Source organism: Rhagoletis zephyria, unplaced genomic scaffold, assembly GCF_001687245.7.
Source record: "Rhagoletis zephyria isolate East Lansing unplaced genomic scaffold, Rhagoletis_zephyria_1.1 Rzeph_scaffold_01034, whole genome shotgun sequence".
Lineage (NCBI taxonomy): Eukaryota > Metazoa > Arthropoda > Insecta > Diptera > Tephritidae > Rhagoletis > Rhagoletis zephyria.
In genome coordinates, this window is record NW_016158118.1 from 111,716 (window position 1) to 128,378 (window position 16,663).

The following is a 16,663-nucleotide window of genomic DNA, read 5'->3' on the forward strand; positions in this document are numbered from 1 at the left end:
GTTTCCGTGGTGTAGTGGTTATCACATCCGCCTAACACGCGGAAGGCCCCCGGTTCGATCCCGGGCGGAAACAGATGTTAATTTTTTATAAATATATAATCGTTTAGCAATACCGAATATGTACTTTTATAAAGCGCCTGAACCCGTAACTTTCATTTAATACCAAATTCATAAGAATTCTTTTATTTCGCCAAGAAATTTCTAATGGTTCAGTATCGGCAGGATGTGAGTTCGACCTGAATAAGTAAAATACCTGAGCTACCTGAATAAAAAAAAATTCATAAATCTCTGGATACCGTTAGTAGCTAAATAGTCTCAATCTAGAAGTTTGTTTATAGTTCCATTTCAAATTATTGTTTTCCTGTTTCAGCTATCACTGTTCCCTCCGTAAATTCAGAATCAGCTGCCAAAAATTGCAAATATACAAATTGAATTTTTCACTTTTGTAACAGCTGGATATCAAATACAGAGAAGTACATAAAATATCCATTCATATCTTTAGTCTGTCAACTGTACACCCTTTAGGTTCACATACGTGCATACATTAGGAATGTTAATCCCGGGATCGCGGCCTTTTTTAGGTCTCGAAAATCCCGGGATTATTTGCCAAGTATTGTAATTTGCCAGTATTGGCTATATTTCTTTTTTTTTTATTTAATAATAAATATTTTTTTTTATAAATGTCTAGCTACATACATATAACACCGCGCGATAGTAAATTTTACACAAAAAAATCAATATATTCGTAAAACCATGGGCCAAATATAGTAAAATTGCGTTTTTAGTTTTTTCACTCTGACGCCAGTAATTCAAAAATTATTTAAAAAATTCAGTGAAATGTGCTAAGAAAGAAGATGTTCATTTAAAATTTTATCCCTGAAATTTCGCAATAGATGTTCATTTAAAATTTTATCCCTGAAATTTCGCAATATATGTTTTTGAAAAAATTATATGTTAATGACTTATAAAAACTCGATAACTTCCTCGAATTTCGTTCTTCTAACTTTATCAGCTTAAAAAAATACCTATTCGTCCTTGTGTGTCCAAAAAATTTTAATTATCTTAAATTCTAAAGAAATTTCCTCTTGCATTGGATACCCATATTTATTATTATTTTTTGGAATTAATCATATCTTNTCAAATAAAGAACCGATGAGATTTTGCAAATTTTATGCGTTTTTTTAAAAAAAAAAATTATCAAGCTCTTAAAAAATCACCCGTTACAAAGTCCTTTAAAATAAATCCTGACGTCAGTAAGAAAAAATAAAAACGCCACTTTAAATAAAAAAGTAGGTTCCAAGCCCATTTATTTATTATTTATTTTATGGCAGGAGAACTTCTCATACAACGTAGAAGCAATTTTTTCGATTTAACTTGTTGAAATGTAATGAATATCTAAATCCCGGGAGTAATCCCGAGATTGTGATAACAACATCCCGAAAATCCCGGGATCGTATAAAGCGAAAAAATTAACATCCCTAGCATACATAGTTACATACACAAATATATGTACATTCAATTTAATATACATACTTTTAAACACTTCAATTGTCAAGTTGCGGACAAATGTATTCAACAGCACATTAACTGATTGTCTGATTGAGGGTACGAGTTGATTGACGCTGAAAGACATACCACTTCAACATTCAATTGTCAATCAGATCAAAATCTCGATGCTAAATAATCCATAAAATCATGTATATGTATGTGTTGAGACCGAACAGCAAATGATGCGCATACACTTACATATTTAGTATTTACATATGTACGGTTTGACGTTGCTCTTTTATGTACGTTTTTACTTAGATTGCCCTTCTTTCTATATTCATTCGTTTATAAAGGCAAATGTGAGCAGTTTATCTTGAAAGTGACATAAGTCATTTGATGTCGTTTGACTTCAATGATCATGTATGTACCTGTATCTCAGCGCATCTAGTTATTATAGAGACGCCTTTTTAAATCGATTAAACCGAAGATTGGTTAAACGAGCCCTTCCGAATCGATTTTTTGTCAATTTTTTAAGTCCGATTCGTTCCGTGAATCGATCCAAACAATTCGAGAAACGATATTCGACTTTTTTCCAACTAATGCATATCGCATTGCATTAAAAAAAATATAGAAAATTTTAAGGAAATTTGAATTTGAAGCTGGTACAAAAAAAAATAAGGGAACTTGGAAACTTACATTTTTCGACTTGAGAAAGCAAAGACCAAAGAATTCAATGACCTGCCTCCCTTTCTCCTCGGGCTACAAGCCTCCTGAGGGCGGCCTCTTGAAAATAAGGGAAAAATCGTTTTTTTCGCTGATAAAATGCCAAAGTTTTTTACTAGTTTATGGTGGAAACTACTTATGTCACTTTCAACATAGGCGGCTGATATGTATGTATGTACAAACATTATCGTATTCTGTTGCATGTAGTATTCCTCAAAAAATTGCAAACTGATTTACAATAAAAGTCCGTAATAGCTTACACATATGTATGTATGTACATTAGGGTGGTCCAAAATATTATTTATTATTATTATTAAAAAATTTTTGGATATCATTTTTGGAAACCTCCTGAAGAGAAACAGAGTTTTCCGGTCAAAAAATATTGATTTTCAAGAATTCTCCCCCTATAAAATACGAAAACTTTCAGCACTTTGAGCGATCTCTAAATATTTTTTTATTTCGAAATAAGAAATAGGGGTACATTTTTTCGGTATAGAACAAACCTAGGGGGGGAGAGCATAAAAATTCCGACTTTACTTTTTCTCGACTTAGCACTTTTTACTCAAATTCATTAACGTTTTGGGATGATCCTGCTGCATCAGTGATCGGACTTCTACCACATTGTGATAGACCTCATTTTTTTAAGCATCTACCACATCTACCACTCAAGGTCTGAAATCTACCACATATTCGCGTTTTTAAGTAGTTTTATTTTTGCTCGACATAGTTTTCTTAATTTTAAGAGCAAAAATTGTCCAACACTAAACAGGATATGGTAACAAGAATGATATAATACAAGATTCCGCATTCCCGGCGACGAAAAAAATGTCTCAAGTAAAAGTAGATAAAGCCGAATGGGAGGATAAAATAAAAAAATGTAAAATAGTAAATTATCTCAGTAAGCAATTTTTCAACAGGAAAGGCGGTTTTATTGTGTTAAATTGCAAAATACATATATGAGTTATAAAAAGAATTAATAGCGAAAATTTAAAAAAACGGCGATTTTTGTGAAAGTATTAGCAAATATAAGTGCATCTAAGGTTTCTGAGGCGTTGTTTACTTTAACTTGAGAATTGTCAAAATCAGCAAATCCCGATTAGCTGTTTTTGGAACGTGCCACATTTGTTCGCTACTTCGTGATGTGATAAAAAGAAAAGCTGGCAACACTTCACAAGGTTGCAGAAATATCTTAAAATATGTTCGAAAAATATCCTAATATGGAAAGAACTGCTTTACACTGTCAAGGAAAATAATTGCCAAAACTCAACGCAATTTTAAGCAACTTCGATCTTGAACTTTATTATACTAAAATGAAATTTTTTTAGAGTCTAATTAAAAATGATGCCATTTAGTGAAACCTTGCAGAATTTTTTTAAGTTTTCTACAAAGTTTGATCCAAACCCAGAGATCTACCATATTTTTTTTTTAATCTACCACATTTTTTCCCAGATTCTACCACACAGAATTTTTTTAAAGTCCGATCACTGGCCTACATTCTGCTCGATCACTGCGAAATTTTTACTTAGGGTTTACACCGGACAATATTGTCAAGACAATTATGTCACAATGATGTGTTTGTTGTAATACGAATTCGCCGTGTTTACAACAAACACATAATTTTGACATAATTGTCTTGATATTTTCCGGTGTAAACCCTAAGTAACTCCAAACTTAATTCCTGCTGCTCGCTGCAGCGCTTCAGATCAACGATGTATAGATATGTATGCATGTACATATGTATTGCAAAATAAAATTTTCTTCGTTTTTATTGACTACTTACGCCCAATTTTATAGCTCTGAGAAAAGCGAAAAAAAAAACTTATTTGAAAAAATTTTACGTTTTTATGAGCGACGAAGAGTACCAATGCGAATTTACACAAGGTGGTGTTGGGGCGACACCTGAATTTTTCACCGTGCAGAGCATGACGTCATAATGATGTGCCATTGTGCGTATAATTTGTTAATGTAATTTTTTACTTACATATACCACACCACCTAAAAAATTATTAGCTCCACGCTTGCTTAAATGCATAGAGATATGGCATATATGCATTTAATCTTCTATTCAGTAATAAACACACATGCATTCATTAGTCTCGAGAATCGCACGCTGGCAGTAGCACAAAGACGAAGAATAAAAATCTTCTAAACTTTAGAATCTATGAAGGTAGTAGAGGCGTTGGAATGGAGTGAAAACTGAGTTGCAGAATTAAACAATTCGAGACACGTTCTAAATCACGACAATTTGGCACGTAAGAGAAATAGAAGTGAGTTGATATAACCAACGAATTTGCCAGGCGAGCCAATGCAACGCAGCAGGGAAAGTGGTAGCCTTGGTGAGGAGGGTTTTTGGCAACAAGTTAAAGGCCTGCAGGCAGTAAACAGATGGCTGTACTTATGCTTATCTAAAGTTTGCTGATAACTCACATTGGCCAAAGTGAAAACAACCACTGAGTGGAAGTAATCTACTATACTGAATTAAAAGGGAGTAACATAAACTTTTAGTTGGAAGACGCAGCATAGAAAGAGTGCGAATTGTACAAGTTGTAAATTTTTAAAAATTTGTATTACCTATTTACGTAATTTAAAAAAAAAAAAAGAATTGAATAACTCCCTCAAAACTTGCCAAGCCATTGTCCAGTGACTTGGCTGCGATTATTAGCTCCACAATGTCTCTGATGTTACCCGTATGGTGGCCAGTGGCAGCGGCCACATGCTTTTCGCTGTTGTCACGTACTTGGCGAATATATATTGCTGGTCATTCATATGCAACGAGTGAAGTACGACGAAACCAAGGGATTATAAAATAAATGAAATGAAGTAGGATAATAAAATTCAATTTCATGCAACATTGTATGCGAGCGCAGGCTGGCTGGAATTGGAAGCTGCAGCGCAGAAGAATTGCGCACACACTTGGCAGAGTGTGTGTGTGGGAGTAACTGATATGATTTCATGTAATATATGTACTATATAGCCATAAATATATTCGCAATATGTTTGCTCTAATAAAAAGTGACAGTTTAGTAGATAACACGCGTTTTTGTTTTGTGGCATAGGAATGTAAGTGACAGTTAAGCGAGGAACTGAAATTCTTTGATATTTCTAGAATAATCTAATTAAATGGCAAAAAAAATTTAAATGGGAAGTTAGAGACGGAAATTAAATAAAAGGACAGTGTAGCATGAAATTAAGTGATGAAATTTAGTTAGCACTCACTGAGCGTAGTATTTTTGGAATATTTTAGTTTGAGGGACGAATAAACAAAGAGCAACGGAATAATAAGGAGACGGTAATGAACAGTAGCTTTCTTGTTACCAAAACCTAAAGCCACGGGACGCTGGAAGCATACGTGACTTTTGGTTTGTGAAATCAACGTAAGGGTACCTGATCAACGGAACATTGCCGGAAACGAAGCTGCAGACGAGTTAGCCAGAGAGGGTTCTGCATTGATATCGATCGAGGATCAGATCTTACCCCAATTAGAACCAGCTGTGTCACATCGTCAGGGCTCCCGTATATAGAAATATGCCACCGAATGAGGCAGCTGATGAAATGGTCAGCTTATACATACATCCACCCTTTAGTGGTCCTACAAGAAAAGTCGAAATGATTGTAAAGTCTCAAGTTCATACATATGGCCACTGTTTAATAGGAAAAGAGCTCAAGAGATCTGCAGTAAAAGTTCATACTTGAGTCATCACAGAATACTATAACTATTATTTTTTTCTCTATGCAAAGGAAACCTGGTAGAGAAAATGTAACTCCTCCTGTGACTCACGAATGAAATGGACTCGCGTAAGGCAACTACATACATATGTCAACGAGTGAAAGTGTGAGACTTTCGATAAAAGCCCTTCTCACCCAACCCAAAAAAGAATCATGACATTTTCTTAAAAAAAAGTATATCATGACCTTTGCACTTGGAGTTGTGCTCGCTGGTAAGCTCTTTACTTTCGACAAATGTCGCTAAGTTCATTAGAGCTTTAATGTAGGTTTTATAGACCTCGATCTTCCTAAAGCCATAGCTATCCTTGTTGCCACCTCTAAGCTTTAATTTCTAAGCTTTTGTTATCAGGAAGTGAGAATACTATGTTTTTTTATCCCTTTGTTCGTAGTGATCCCTTTTTAATTTTACGCGGGTGTTCCTAACTTAAAGTCTTGATTTCCATAAGGTTCAATGGTACCACCTCACCTAGGTAATTATGGAATATCTTGGGCTGAAACAACATTTAAACTAGGCTATCGTATCTTCGCAGCTTTGTTTAGCTCTACGGATCTACTAACGTCATAGTCGATTGTAGTAGACAACCAACCAGCGTCTTAACATGATGAGAACGGATGTGGGCTGTTCTGTTCCACTCGAAGTACTGCTGTTGCAATTCAAATGGACTCACTGCCATTTGTCAAGGGATCCTGCTTTCTTTATTGTTTTGATCTTCCGATCTATTGCTCACGTCCGACAACTGAATGTAGGCGTTTCGGCGCTCTTCTGTGCTGTTACTGTGGCTTTCTTCATAGCTCAATTGCACTTAGCGACCTGCCGTTTTCTGTACGAGGTCCTCCTAATTCTCCCAGTGCGGTGGGATTGGCAGACCACGATAGGTTCTTTGGATTTGGCGGGTTGATTTAGAGACCGTCCCACGAGTGGTTAAAAATAGGAGCATCCACTGGAAAAGAGATCCACTGTAGCAGGCTAAGGCAGAGTGTATTCAATTTAGTTTTTATTACTTATGCATGCAACTTATGCATAATTTCTTGTTCTTTCTGCGGTCAACAACTTTTATATGCGTCGTTCATTTTCCTCATAAATAGAAAAATATGTCACCAAGGGCAATGAGAGACGTCATACTTTTCCATATCATTTGAGTGGCACTCACAGTGACTACAAGAAAGAGAAACATAAACTATGCTATTATGCACAGTTGCTTTACAAATTTAGCTAATACATACAGCTGACATTTCAATACAATACAGCGCTGCTAAAACAGATGCGTGCCAAGTTAATGGGAAGTCTGCGCAAGTTTAGTGAAAGTCCTTTGATCATTCTACTGCTTTTGTCTTTTTGGCGCCACACGTATTCTACAAACTCAAACTAATCACAACATGAATATAATGCGAATAGTTTTTTTTGGCCACTTTGGCTGGGTCTTTAAGATGAATGCGAGGGAAAGTGGTGAGAGAGTAACTGATATGGACGTGTAATGCATTGATAATGGATTTATGTAGTATCTTTTGAGTAGTTATGACTTTTGACCCTTGTTGCTTTGCGTTTATGTCTGTGAGTTCCAATGTTCTTCTTCTTCTTCGTTAGTCTTGATTGTGTTAATTTGACATGTCGTATAATATTGTTTTCACCGTTTTGACAGTTGGAGTTTGGTGGAGCAAATGACGTGTGCTTCAGTCATAATTGAATTTAGGTGTCAATGCTCGCTTAGAGACACAAGCAGGAGGTGAGAATGGCGTAGTTGGCACAGGAGAGGAAGAGGCACACACACTTGGTAAAGTGAAAGATTAAATTATTTAAGGATTTTGTGACGAGCTGGTCAGGAAATAGCTAGCGATGCTCCCCAAAAATACTGAGATGGATTCATACGGCGATAGTACGTATGGAGCCATCATCTGAGTTGAAAGAACTGCACAGCTTGGATGGTTGGTACCAACATCGGGGCAGAAGAGTTTATTAGTCGTAGGAAGATCGATATTCTGACGAAGTAATGTTCTGAAATTGCAATACCGAGGGATACCATGCATTCGCGATTCAGCTTTGCACAGAGTTTTAAAACTTATCCAAGTATTAAAAAGAGATGGGCAACCATATCCGAGACATATCGGATAAACCAATTCACGATAAACTGGTACACTGATAGCTAATTTATTGAAAAAGCGTACCAGCATAGGTGTAGCTGGACCCGAGGTTGAGAAACTTGGAACCTATGGCAAAGCACATGTCCATCTTTCAGGGTGAAACATGCGATATAGAAAGATGCGCTGACTTTAATATCAAGCGATACTACCGGAACCAGAAAATCGAAATCTTGACTGACAGCCAAGCGAATATTAAAGCGCTCACATCTCCTCAGGTAACAACCAAACTGGTGATGGATTGCCTTGGCAAACTGGACACTTTTGGTTTGACCAGGAACAAACAACCTAAAAAGCTTTAAGGATTATATGAGCTTATCTAGGAATAACTTACCGACGCTGACGATTGTTCGATATTCTCGTTCGGAAATGGAATTGATGACCCACTTATGTTCGAAGGTAAACGGCGATCTTCTCGGTCTTCCTTCACTGCTCGTAGGAAGGCAAGCTGCAATTAGGCAGCCACGTCCACGGTGCAATAATTCCGACGGTGAATAATCCAAAATGTTAAGCGTTAGCACAGCCGCTATTTTCAATAAAGAACAGAGCCGTAACAAGGTCCTCAGATAGCTCGCAGGCAGGACTTGGGGCAAACATACAAGACAATTTTCGGGGACGTTCGCCGTATTCAGGCCATTATTAGAGCCCAACCATTCCATCCATAGCAGAAAATGAGCTTCAGCTGCCGCAAAAGACCGGCGTAATTCTGTCACAATTAAGGTCTGGATACTGCAGTTCACTGAACTCATTCTTATCTAGACTGGATCCCGATATCCGGCTGGTGAAGGCTGTCCCAAGACCCCAACCACCTCTTCCTTGTCCACTTTAATCAAATCAGCTAACACCTCTCTCACTTTGGTGCTAACCCGACGAAAACGATTGATAAGGCTAGCCGACTTAGGCAGGGCTTTTGGGTGTTAAAACATCCCCCCTGGGTCCGCCACTGATGTACGAGTAAATAAGTATGTTCATATCTTTTCAGTACAAAATCTGTCGTTAACTGCCGATTCTGAGTTAACTATGCACTGTGAAATTGGCCCTTAATTTCTACATTCAAGTTCTCAAATCTATTGTGTTTTTCTTTTAATTTTTTACTATTTGTGCAATTATTCGTAGTTGCCCTAATTATTTAGTTGCTAGTAACAATTACTATAATTTGTACAGCCCTTTCAAAAAAAAACACAACAACTTTTAACGAATACATTTCGATACATTTTAAAAAGCCATTCAAAAGTTTGGCACTCATACGACTATCACAGCAGTCAAGTGAACTGCCTAACTTCTAAAAACAATATTGGCTTATTTCAATAACTCCTTCGTACTATTCTCTCAGCAAGTGCATGTGTAGCTCATAAATAAAAGTTATTCGTAGTCAATATGTATAATACATGTTTGTAGTTAGTTTGCCAGAAAAAGTTTCGTAACTCAAATAAATCAAAATAAGTAACAATAAAATGTAAAAGGGGTTTAGTTTTGCATTGAATGAATGGCAAGTTGGGGAATAGAGCGAGAAAGTTAGAATATATATTTGTGTTTTTTTTTTGTTCTAAGTTAAAAACTTTGGGATATTTGAAATGAGGACAGAGAAGTTAGTTGTAATCTGAGGAAAAAAATTAAATATAATAGTAGTTAATAGGAAAATATGACGTGAGGGAAAAATGAATAGGACGGGAAATACAAACGATTTTTATTTTTAATGCTAACTAAAACTGAAATTAATCTATGACTGGCACATTTCAACTTTATAAAGTGAAATATGGAAAAATCGAAAAACTTTTTTTGAAGTTGAAGTTAGCAACGTAAAAAAATAAACGTTGGGTAATAACTCTTATCGGCAACGGAAAAAATATTTCTCATCTAATAACTGTTATGAAACAACGTTTTCGTTAAATTTCACAATTCGGGCAACGTTTTCAATTTTCTTAATTTCGAGATAACAGTTATTTTTGGTCCCTGAAATATACATATAATACCTTGAGTCAGGCAATTTTGCACACAAAAAAACTCAATATATGTATTCGAAAAAAACCAAGGGCAAAAATATAACAAAATTGCGTTCTTAATTTTTCTCTCTGACGTCAGGATTTTTGAAAAGAACTTTGAAATTTGAAAGATATGAGTAATTCAAAAAATGATTTAAAAATTTCAGTGTAACATACTTCAAAAAAAATATGGATATCAAATGAAAGAGAAGATTCTCTAGAGTTAAAATACATTACACTTTTTGGTGCGTAAGGGACGGGTAGCTATTTAAAATACCCTTTTATAATTGTATCCTTGAATATTCTTGAAAATTTGCAATTCTTATTTTTGAAAAAATTATATGTTAAGGACTAACTTTATTTAGATTATAAAAATTAAATAGATTAAAGGGGCATTTTCAATTCCTATTCGTCCTTGTGAACCCAACAATTCTTTCAATTGGGACCCATATTTTTGTTTTACATTGCGCTGAATTTTTTAAATAAATTTTGAAATTAATCATATCTTTGATAAAGCCTTTTTAAAAAATCATGACGTTTATATGCAGTTAATTATATGTAATATGAGGTAGACTTTTATAAAATAATTTAAATTTTTAATAAACAAAAGAAACAAAACTGGTTGAATAAGAGCGCTTTTTTTGTTTCTGCCTCTATTATTATGAAATTCTTTTAACCAGAAAATAAATTTTTTGACTTAATTTTTTTTCATCGAGCTTATTTCGACATACCTTAAATTACTTTATTAGATATGTATGCACTAATGTTTTGTTAAATGCATATAAATTTAATTACTGTCTTTCGTTTTGTTACTTATGAAATAATTTTCACTTTAAATAAAAATGTTCGTTCCAAACCCATTTACTCATTATTTATTGTATGGTAGGACAGCTTCTCAAACCATATTGATGCAATTTTTTCGTGATGGTAGGTACTTTGCAATTTCAAAAACTCTGAAATTCGAGGGCTCGATAGATTTCGATAACTCAAAAATGTATATAAAGCTATCGAACGATTTCGCTAATTCGTTGAACTCTATTAACACGATACAAACTTTCGATAAGTCGATATATTTTGAGAATTCCATAAACTTCGATTCGATAAATAGACCAACCTCACTAGATCAATAATTATCGATAACTCAGTAAGTTGAAAGAACTCGATGCACTACGATAACTCGATAAACTTCGTTAAATCTATAAATAACGATAATTCAATAAATATCGATAACTTTATAAATTTCTTTAACATGAAAATTTTCGATTATATATAGCTCGATAACTATCCGTAAATACCGACAACTCAATAAACATTGATCAATTTGAATAGTTCAATACGTTGCGATAACTCGATAAATTTCGATAACTAAACTTCGATGATTCGATAAATTTCGGTAACTTATATGATTCAATCTATTTCGATTCCTATCACAAAATTTCAATTACTTTTCTTACTCTTTCAGTTAGACTAATTCTTATGTATTTCTCACTGCCTTGATTTTCGTCTTTATCTTCACTTTTGCCTTCTCTTTTTTGTCTTCATCGTTACCATTTATTTCTTCATCTTCATATTTATCTTTATTTCAAAGTTTAATTTCAAGTACAAAGTGGAACAAAATGCGAAAACAGCTAAAATTGAAAAGGTGGCAACAACAACCATACACAAATAAGAAAATTTTTAAACGACGATTTAGCGTCTTAATATATAGATTTATGTAAGTATATGGTCTGCATAACACTGAAAAGTCATTTTAATCTCAATCTCGATCGTAATCTTAATCCTTATCTTAATCTTTATCGTGACCAACCATCCCCGCCATCCCCTACCTTCTTCTGCAACTTTTTCGTTTGAAATTAGACATTACCAGTTAAATGTTTTTATTCGTTTTATTTTCGGTTATGATTTTAGTCTTCGATCTTTTTCTTCTGTTTTAATTATGAGACAAAATATTTATTAATTTATATGGTTATCTTTAAAATAACGAATTGATTTTTTCAGTTTCGTATTAATAAAGCACTGTATGCATTTAAAGATTTCGTATTGTTGCTATTGTTTTTTCATATTTTGGAAAGCAGGAAATCATGTTTTTTACACTTGACTTTTATAGATGCCATTCCTCTGACATCACCCAAAATAAAATAAAATTTATTTCCTCGTTGCATTTATCTTAAAAAAATAATATATAAGGTGATTCAATAGGACTGCAGATGTTCGCAATAAAGTTATTGTTTCTTGGCAAGTAGCACCGTTCTGTGGAAACCACATATTGTCCAAGCAGAGAACGTTTATAAGTTGTGTTTCTATTAGTTCTATTAGTTGTGTTTGAAATTCATATTCCCACCGAAAGTAATGAGGCGTTACAAACTCTACCTTAACCTATAGACTGTTTCACTCAATCATTTCGATAGTTTTGCGAGTCAAGTCAACTTTTTCAAAGTGACAGCAAAACATTTTAAAATATTAGATATTTTAAATGCTTAGACCATCGAAATGAAACACCATTTAAAACTATTATTCAAATTTATTTTCTTACAGCTACATACATTGTAAGCGCAATTCGTATGACCCACCTTAACCCAAAAACTACTTACACCTGTATTTCACCAAAAAGCAACAAAGCAATCAGCCACACCAAATTCTCTGATGAAATTCATTTGGAGGAAATTTATTCGTGACTTAATATATTTATTTTCAACTACAAAAAAATACAGCCACAAATAAACAATTTACCGAATAATAGCAAATATTGAGGCAAATAAAATGAATTTGAATGCAATCAACCATGCAGAATGGAAAGGTATGGCAGATGCCAATGCAACTTTGGTTGATCTCCAGCTGTTGTGGTTGAAGTAGAAGTCGCATGCCTACGAATACATGCGCACATATAAACATTAGGGTGGTCCTTAAATGTAGGGATGAAATTTTACATCACATTTCCTAAGGATCAACCCCTACATCGATGCTACTATAGTCGAAGATATCGGATTAAATGAGAAAACATATTTTTTAATTTTTTCAGTCCTTTGAGGCATCTGGCCTTTGACTCCCTTTGCGACACGCCTTAATCGAATCCGATCGGGTTCACAATTTATATGTGATATATTCTATTTTGGTAGTATCGATTTTGGTTATTATATGAAAAAAAAATAATAATTTTAATTTTTTGAGTCTCCATAGAGGAATCTGTACTTTGCCCCCTATGCGACACGCCTTAACTGTCTCCAATTAGGACCAAAATTTATATATGACATCTATGACAGTAGTGTAACCGGTTGAAGTTGTGAGACTGAAAAAAATCTTTCATTTGAGTTTTTAAGGACCACCCTAATGTACATACATACCCAGCAAAGATTTTTATTCCTTGGTAAGCGCTCAAGGCAGAATTTTTCACTTTCTCGTTTACCCTGAAGTCTACCAAGAGAAAAAAGTTAACCAAATTTTGTAGGAAATGCCCAGGTGTTTTTTTTCAAGTTCCCGATTATTGCATAAATTGCAAATATGGCTTATTTTAAAGAAACCATTACAAAAACGATTTTATATGGGCCATTCATTAGCAGCGTTTAAAAAATATTGCCAATAAAATTTGTTTAATGCCCTAATGATCCCTTTTTATATTAGCTCATTTTTTCGTCGAACTGACCGCTTGATAAGAAGAAAAAATTTGCTCAAAAAGTCAAATCTGTTTCCGCCCGGGATCGAACCGGGGGCCTTCCGCGTGTTAGGCGGATGTGATAACCACTACACCACGGAAACAGTTGGCAACCCTTTGTCAAAGTTCTGGCCTCAGCTATGGCACAGTTTTTTGGCAACTTGCTAATTTTTAAACGGTAGGTAAATATGAACATATATTGAAGTGAAACATAACTACATATACAGACGTTATATTGAAAATGAAATTGACTAACTCATCGAGCATTTCAGGGATTTTTCGGTTACTTTCAACAATCTGCAAGTTTTTTCTCGGAATTTTCAAGTGCAACGTCTAATTTATGTCTTACATTTTTTTTTTTTATAAATGACTTAAAAACAAATAAAAAACAGTTCGTGTTTTATTTGCTCAAAAATATTTGCCTTTAATTTTCTTTTAATTTTTTAATTTTTTATTATATGTACATACACATATATTCGGTACGATCTGATTAATTATGATATACAAAATTACATACAATTAGAATAAATAAAATGAAATTAAAAATATATACAGTAAATTTAAAAACCTAAGTAAAATATAAAATTAAAATCAACATACTAAAATATAAGAAAATTCACAAAAAATCAAAGAATAAATTAAATAAAAAATAGATTTAAGAATTAAATGAAGTGGAATAAAATAAGATTTAAAAAAATTTATTAATGCAGGAGATATGAAATAAGAAAAAAAATAAGAATATTTATTTTTCTAAAATATTTTAAATAGAAAAACAATTAAACTAAAATGAAATTATGATTAAATAAAATATGCAATATATAAAATACAACAATTAAATAATTTATTAAATAACGAAAATTTAAAAAAATCAAACGAATAAAAACATTAGGCAAAAAATAAATCGATTAAATAGAAAAATTTTATAAAGTTTAATAAACATTAAGTAAGTTGTAATGAAATAAAAAATTAAAAATAATAAAAAAACAAAAAATTTACTTTCTGTTTCCGCCCGGGATCGAACCGGGGGCCTTCCGCGTGTTAGGCGGATGTGATAACCACTACACCACGGAAACAGTTGGGCGAATGCTGCCAAAGTCGCTAATTCACCAGTTGAATAGTTATTCACCACGAGGAGAGTACAAATTTTATTGTTATGCTTGTGCGTTTGTGTGTAAACAGCTCTAATTATAAACAAATGAATTTCGCGATTTATTTATTCACCTGCACAGCAACTAGGAATGTTATTATGCACTTCGCCAGCTTGGGGTGAAAAGTTGCTAAGTAAATTTTTAAAAAATTTACGGGAGAGAAAAAAATTCTTACAGCAATTTTCTTTAGGCATTTTAAAAAATTTTGAATACAACAGCCTGCGTGTTTCAGTACAATGGACGGCATGTAGTCCCATCTTACATACATATGGACATATCGTCACCTGAAATACAAAATGCCGTAACAACATCGTAAATGAAATGAAAAAAGTCGTTACTAATATTTTACTTTTTTTCATAAAATGATGTGGGGAGTTGTATGTAATTCGATGAAATCCATCATATCAATCTAAAAGTAAAAGTTTGTCTGTTAGTTATGACATTTTGAATTTCAGCGACGATGTTTGTTACGCCGATTAAAAATATTTCCTTTCAGAAATCTTCTAGGAATATAACTATGATGCAAATTTAACTAAAAAACTTTCACAAATTATTTTTTCCCAACCCGCGTTATGTTGTTACGAACTCATGACGACTAACTTTAAAAAAAAAATAGTTATTAAAATTTTAAAGTTAAGTATGCACCATAATTTAATGTATTGTTTGGAGTATTTTTGAAGGGAAGTATTTTTATGCCATCAAAGAATATTTATTTTTAACGAGATTTTATAGCAATTTGACGCAAAAATTTATTCTCCCATATTATATTTATTGAAAACTTCAAGGACCCGGCGACGCAGCAACATATTAAATAAAAAATACGTGTCTCTTTATTTTTGAAATCCTTTAGTTCTGAGAAAGCCTGAAAAGAAAATGTTTCGGACCAGCTTAATGTACATATCGTCGTTTAAAGTACAAAACCGCGTATCAAGAAAATGCAAAACCTCGTATGTGAGGTTGCCTTAATTTTATAGGAGAGAGTAAGACTTGTCTTATTTCAAAACGGTTCTATATTTTATCCCTAATTATCTCTTCTTCTTATATCAAAGCATCGATATTTTAGTATGAATAGTTCTACGGGGAAGAAACGAAACGCGGAAAGGAAAGAGTAAAAAATTTACACCGCCTAAGAAAAAGATTTTGAATCCCAAATAAAGTATGAGTTTGTAAGCCAAGTTTTTAGAAGAACTTAAACACATTTTACAGTCATGAAAAAAATTACTAATTGCTAGCTCCTCATATTGCATACAACGAAAGTGTTCCCAGTCCATCTCAGTATTAGGTTTGAGGGCCCAGTTAAGACATATTTTCGAATCGCTGCTCAATCTCTGTAGATTCTTGTTCCGCCAGGGAACATGAGTACGGCTCAGGTCGCTTTAGCTTAGAATTTAACCTGAGTTAGATAGAGTAAAATCAATCCCCTCTTGTCTCTTAATCTTTACGACAAAACTGTTTAAACTTGGTAGCCGCGAAGTGAGAATACACTATAAGACATGTTCTCGGTCGAACCGAGTTTTCTTCATACTGAGGGCTCTTGAATGGCGTTAAGTGGGAGTCTTTCAAGGAAGTAGCGGCTTAAAAGTCACTTTTGTCAGTCATCCGGGGGGCACCAAAAGTAGGTTTTCCTAAAACTTAGAATGGGGGTGACTTCCATGGGTATCAGGTTCATCTATACAACTAGAGTATGATCTTCTCTATATTCCCGATTGCGATTTTGCTTGCGCGAGATGACACGCCTTGCTTGGGGTCAATCCCCGAGTTTTGGGCAAGAAGGCAGTTTTGGATCTAGAATCAAGCCGAGCGGTTTAGTC

The 16,663-nt window shown here is 33.9% G+C and overlaps 3 non-coding genes across 3 annotated transcripts; 1 reads left to right on the top strand and 2 right to left on the bottom strand.

Annotated features, from left to right (window-relative positions):
- TRNAV-AAC (transfer RNA valine (anticodon AAC)) lies at window positions 1-73 on the top strand. Its single transcript has one exon. It is a non-coding gene; the product is annotated as a tRNA-Val (tRNA).
- Window positions 74-13,735: 13,662 nt separating this feature from the next.
- On the bottom strand, window positions 13,736-13,808 carry TRNAV-AAC (transfer RNA valine (anticodon AAC)). Its single transcript has one exon. It is a non-coding gene; the product is annotated as a tRNA-Val (tRNA).
- An 896-nt stretch (window positions 13,809-14,704) lies between these two features.
- On the bottom strand, window positions 14,705-14,777 carry TRNAV-AAC (transfer RNA valine (anticodon AAC)). Its single transcript has one exon. It is a non-coding gene; the product is annotated as a tRNA-Val (tRNA).
- Window positions 14,778-16,663: the final 1,886 nt, after the last annotated feature.